Source organism: Bidens hawaiensis, unplaced genomic scaffold (assembly GCF_021521415.1).
Source record: "Bidens hawaiensis isolate Kalapana, Puna unplaced genomic scaffold, B.hawaiensis_p1.1 tig00019953_1, whole genome shotgun sequence".
NCBI classification, from domain to species: domain Eukaryota; kingdom Viridiplantae; phylum Streptophyta; class Magnoliopsida; order Asterales; family Asteraceae; genus Bidens; species Bidens hawaiensis.
In genome coordinates, this window is record NW_027493034.1 from 428,006 (window position 1) to 434,490 (window position 6,485).

At 34.6% G+C, this 6,485-nt stretch overlaps 1 pseudogene; it reads right to left on the reverse strand.

The window, feature by feature from the left end:
* Nucleotides 1–695: 695 nt before the first annotated feature.
* Nucleotides 696–1,938, reverse strand: LOC143559628 (protein WHAT'S THIS FACTOR 9, mitochondrial-like; annotated as a pseudogene).
* Nucleotides 1,939–6,485: the final 4,547 nt, after the last annotated feature.

The window sequence follows — 6,485 nt, forward strand, 5'->3', positions numbered from 1 at the left end:
TGAACTTCCCTGCATGTATATACCGAGCACGCATCTTTGACGTGACATAATGTTCTTGGTAAACAATTTGAAATTTCATTACTTGATTTAGTTGAGTACCCTTGAAACATGTTTCGCCCCTACTTGCTAAGATTTTGCCTACTAACTTCCGTGACTGACATTCACATGAGCCGCTAAAAAAAGCTTAAGCTTTCTCATGCTCATGATTCAAATGGCGTTCATGGATCCGTGAATGGGGTTAACAGAAATGAGCACCTTAACGTAGGACGCTTCTATGAATGGGATTTACGAGCACCCACCCGAAAACCAAAAATTGTCACCTCTTAACCACTAACCATTATAAATTTTCAAATTCTCCATTTCTAGCATGTCATTGTGTGATAGATTAGATGAGTTAATGCACTAATAAATAAACATAATGATGATTAACCAATTTCAATATCTTTTTTTGATCATGGGGTAATTGTAATAAAAGCAAAATTAAACTGTATCACTAAAAAATAAGTTAATATGAGACGGAATACAAGATAACGGAATGAAAGGTGATTCTAGCATGATCTGTAATGGCAATTTATAAATTTCAATTTAATACAATCTCTAAATACCCTAGAGTTGCATGTAAAGACCAACCATTATGCATCATATAATTCACTCAACACTTTTCAACATAAGTTACAGCATCAGCAAGCACCATGTTACTCACACAATTTGAAAAGCCGGGCGGTTTCATCAGTTTCCTCAGATTCACATTCTGAAAACATATGACCTTCAGATTCCTCTTCATATTCAACTCCATTTTCACATGATTCAACCTCAGAAATATGACATAATTCATCGTTTTCACCAGAATTTTCATCAGTGTGTTTCTTATACAACCCTTGACTCCTACCCAAAAACCCTTCTTTCATCAAGCAGGCAAACTTACTCCTAATTTCACTAACTGGGTGTTTGTGAACAAGACGATCACCATCATAACATTCACGAAGAACAACCGTTTGTGTGTTGCTCTTTTTGGAAATATAGAAAATACCGGGATGTCGTTCAAACACCTTAGTGAACTTTTGAGGAAGATTTAAACGCTTTCTAAGATTACTAACATTTTTTCGTTCGGTTTTCTTTAGAATACTAAGATGCAAAAGCTCGTGAAACACACCCACGTTTCGTTTTTCAGAAACATTGGTTCGTGAATCCAAATGACTTGAATCAGTGTATGGTGATGTATACGGGAGTGTTTGCCATTCTTTTAACCACTCGAGAAATTTCACATTTAACCCATATCCCCTTGGAAATCCAACACGAAAACTTAACCGACCCGTTATGACATCTTCTTGCATTTGCTGTGAAATTGCGTCGGTTTCATGTTGAGAAACCGCAAGCTCTTTATGCCAAGATAGAAGCTTTAAACCAAAACGGTCATCCGACAGGCGAATTAACGAGGAAACGTGTTTGTAGTTCGGGATAAACGAATGGACATAATCATGAGGCAAACCCAAATCCCATTTTAACTGATCTATGGTTTGTATCGGAAGAATCATGTCTTTAGTGAGCATAAGAAGCTTGCAAACCCTATCAAGAAAATCCTTTTGATTTTCTTGAAAAACTTGAATATATTCTTGATTGAGCGTTATAGCATCCGGGGTTAATCTAAACCATGGGACAGGAGTGCCATGGTTTATGGTCTCGGGGGAAACCCAGTGGGCCTCTGTGGCGGCCACAGAGGCGGTAGATCGGGAGGCAAACCTCAGGGTTGGCTGCTATGATTGACATGATTATCCAGGCGGCTTTGAGCTCTCTTTCGCCTGCTACAGCTCTATCTAGTACTTTATCCTTTACCCATTTCAGTTTTACATTAACTAAACCGTATCTTTGGTTATGTCTAAACCATAATTCGCGATGGCGGTGGTTGGAAATTTGACGGCCCAAAATTGAACGGAGCATCTTCGAAAATTATGCAATTTAATGATGAATTAGAGCAATCTTGCATTTGCGGGTTGTTAAACTAAGTAGAGCCGTTTCCTGTAATAACTGATACTTGTAAATTACTTTAAAAACCAAATAAATATATATGTAATAGTTGGTAATTATATGAAATATACTTTGGATAGCAGAAGAATGGATAAGGGCCACGGATATTTACTTTGCTTTAGGCCCCAAAAATAGATGAGTCGCCCCTGATGGTGTGATTATAGAATCTTAGCTACATTGGATGTTTCATGCTTTCTCGTTTGTATAATTATGTGTTCTTGGAATCTTAGAATTTTGTCTTCTGTGATCTCCCAGTTCGATTGGATTTGTGTTCAATTTTGTTGGTCAGCCTGCTGTTATCTTCACAACAAGAACATTAATATTGCAGATCAAGTAAAAAAAAAAAAACTAAAAAAAAATACTAGCAGATCATAGTTGTTCTTTATTGTGTCGTTCTTTTGGAAATCACAAACCGTCAGTTTCATATTGTCATGCTTACCGACGTTTAAGGACTCGTATTTACAGATTGTTGATAATGTTTTACAATTAGTTCAATCAAGTAACTGGATTAGTGCTGATTTGTATGTATATCTAAAGCATTGTTTAATCCTCAAATGATTGAATTAATCCTAATCTTATTAACGAATCAGCACTAGTTCATTCACTTGTCAAATAACAATACTTCAGATATAAATACAAATTAGCACACTAATTGATTCACTTGATTGAACTAATCCTAAACCTCATCAACAATCCGTAAAAATGAGCGCTTAAACATCAGTAAGAATGTCAAGATAAAAGTGACAGTTCGCGACTTCCTAAGAAAGTAACAATAACAAAACACTATTTATCAACTAAGGAATTTTCCATGTTTCTTAATTTATCTGCAATATTAATGTTGTTGCCGGTCTTTTTTATCACAAGTTTGCAGAATAGTGAAGATAAAAGCAAATAGAGCAACATACTAAGAATCATTAAACATACACCCGTGGCAGATTAAAGAAAGCAAAATTCATGATTTCAACCTTTTGTAATTCGAGGACGTACTTGCGATTTTGATTTGACATGGAAAAATTATCAAAAGGAATAAGCAAGTCCAAAATCTCAATAAACAACTAATGAACTAATTAGTATACCTGACAAAATGGACGGGTCAGAACGGTTGAAGCATATTTAGATGCCCATGTATCTGAAATCGAACACGCAACATATTTAGATGAATACTTGACCAACATAATTACCCCAGTGATGAGTGAGTAGAAAGTGAAAACTCATACACACTCATCACATCAAATATCATACCGGGTACGTATAATTATCAACGATATACAGATTCATACACTAATCATTTAGTGATACAAAATATGCAAAAATTAAAAAATATATATAATTTAAATGGGAAGTCTAAAATTTAGGGCTTATTTGGGGTTTATTTACAAAAGCATTCAAGAGTTCAAGAAACCCAGTAACAAAACACAAAATACCCAATTGATGAGTGCTTGATATTGTCTCTGGTGATTAAAGAGATGATTTCAATCCATGTATTAAGAAACATAATGACTAACTGAGCACGAAATGGTGGGCAATCACAGGTTACCTTGTAGCCGAACATGGCGATTAAGGTTAGAGAAATCTACGACAGACCCTCGTCCTCCTTGTCTGTCGCCTCTGTTTCGTCCTTTGTTTATTTTAAGGTGACATTTTTAGTAGGCTTTGGTCCTCCAACACAAGAAGAGATCCACACTAATTTTTTTCCTGTAAATCTCGTATAGTTCTATACGTTAGTATAACATCTGAATCGTATCGGTTTGTTTTGAATGTTTGATGGCCATTGTTTGTAGTGTCTCGTATATAGGCCATTTTTAGACACAATTTTAATTTTAAATATTAATACATTGATATCTTACATTTTATGTATTAAGTACATAATATACTTGGCTAAATGTGATATTTTAATATTAAATAAATCTGTCTATTAACATTTACATAACATAGATGACTAGAGGTGGCAATATGAGTGGGTTGGGTTGGATTTGGGTGATGGGTTAGGATGGGATTGGGTCAGGATGGGTATGGGTCAGGATAGATTTTTAAAATAGAGGGTTAGGATGGGTAAAGTTAATCCATCTTGACCCAAGTAAAGGTTAAAATACAAAGGGTTTCAAAAACCCCTAAAAAATATTCAAAAATTTTAATAAAAAAATAATAACTCAAAATATAAATCAAAAACGCAAAAACTAAAATAACAAAAATGTCTCTCACGTCGTCCTCGTTCATTAAAAAAAACTCGGTTTCGTGTCGGTTCAGGTTTGGTTTTTTTTTGTTCATTTTTGCTTTTTTTCGTTTCGGTATCTATTCGGTTTCAATGTTTTCGGTTTTTGTTCGGTTTCGATTTCTCGGTTTTATTCGGGTTAGGATGGGTATGGGTCAAGATGGATAAAGTTAACCCATCTTGAACCAAGTAAAGGTTAAAATATAAAGGGTTTCAAAAACCCCTAAAAAAATTAATAAAAAAATAATAACTCAAAATATAAATCGAAAACGCAAAAAGTAAAATAACTAAAACGTTTCCCCGGTCTTCCTCGTTCATAAAAAAAAAAAAAAAAAAAACTCGGTTTTTTCTCGGTTCAGGGTCGGTTTTTTCTGTTTTTTTTTTCGCTTCGGTTTTGCTTTTTTTTTTTCATTCGGTCGGTTTCAGTATATGTTCGGTTTCAATGATTTCGGTTTCGATTTCTCGGTTTCTATTCGGTTCCGTGGGTTTTATTTGAAATAAAATTGGATAAAACTTGTTTTAGTCCATTCTAACCCATAAGCAAACCCATTCTAACCTGTAACCAAAAGTCACTAGTATTTTCCCAACCCATCTTGACCCTCTTGCAAAATTCTTTTGATCCATCCTGACCCATCTCAATTTTAAAAGTTATCCAAATTGACCCAAAACAATCCATTTGGGTTTGTTTTGCCACCTTTATACATGACTGTATAGGTTTTATGGTGTGTCAGGGAGCAATACGAGCCATTAAACACCTATACGGCCCGTATAGGCCCATATGATCCGTATAGGCATGTCCAGTCAGATAGGGGTGGTGTAATGGTGTGTGAGGATCACATCCCTTTTAACAAGTCTATTTATTTCAAAACAGAGAAATTGGGATTAGGGGCTTTTGCACTCACTTATTACCGGGTCAGAACCGGAACGAAGCCGAAATCAGAATCCAGTAGAAATGATAACTGAGAACTTGACTTGAATAACTATATTTGGGTTTCATGGGTTTGGACCTGAGATCTGTTTCGATTTCAACTCAAACAAATTACGAACAAGTAAAAGGACCGGGAACTTTAATGAGAATCAAGAACCGAACCTGATAGACGGTATCTGGGTTTTCACGTGTCAAGTTTCACTAGTTTGGGCCGTACAATTCACTTATGCCAAATTGTATATCTCCTTGTAGACTAGTATAAAACAAAATTCACTTGTCATTTTGTATTTCGATGGGACTATGTTAATTTATTTGTGAATTTAAAACAAGATTATTATTATTGATGGAAAATATGCAAGTTATGATAATTAAATCGACCCATAAAACAAAGAAATGAATACAAATTAGATAGGCGTGTTATAAACTTGCATCACCATCTAATCAAGTTGGAATGAGAACACTAGTTCATTTGACTACAAAAGTCAAAATGTACCATCTTTTTTCCAACAGATGAAATATGTAATCTTTTGAGGCTGCTTATAACAATCTTTAGACCAACAATCTTTCAAAGGATTCGTTTCTGTGTAGCGATCCATATACACCTAAGAGGATGTTCGGAACTGCTTATTACTTTTAGAATAAACAGTTTTGAATAAGCAACTTTAAGCTGCTTATTTCACTCATAAATGGTCAGATGCTTACGCACAACCCAAAATCATGGCAGTCCATGACAAAAAATCATGTCGTTTCGTGCCATCAAAAACACATGTTGCAAGTTTAATGTGGCCAAGTGAGTCGGATATGAACAAATTATAACCAAAATGATGCCTCGTTATTTACCCTTTAAGTTGTCCTGATGGTAATGTGCAGCAGGAATAATGAGGAAACTGAAATTAAGACAAGAGTTTAATATCAGCAGCTAACATGTGCCTAAACAAAGCCTTTTATGTGTATATTTATACATTGTTCTTGCTCAACTTTATTCATATCACCTATCGTATATACAGGTAACAGTTAATGTATTGCATGATTAAACAAATTAGAAATCAAAAAAATAAATTTTATAGCTTTGATCATGTAACCAACGAAAATGAAACGATAATAATTGTTCACAAAACAAAAACGCACAATCACTTCATATTTTAGCCATTCATAATCAAAAGTCAAAAATCTGATTTACCATTTTAACAATAAAACTTACTGAAGAAAACAAGTTTTGAACTAAACATGACCGCATACATGGAGAAGAGTAAACTTCAATAATAATAGCACATATAACATCGATATCCTGGAGAATTAGATGTTAATTATCCTCTCACA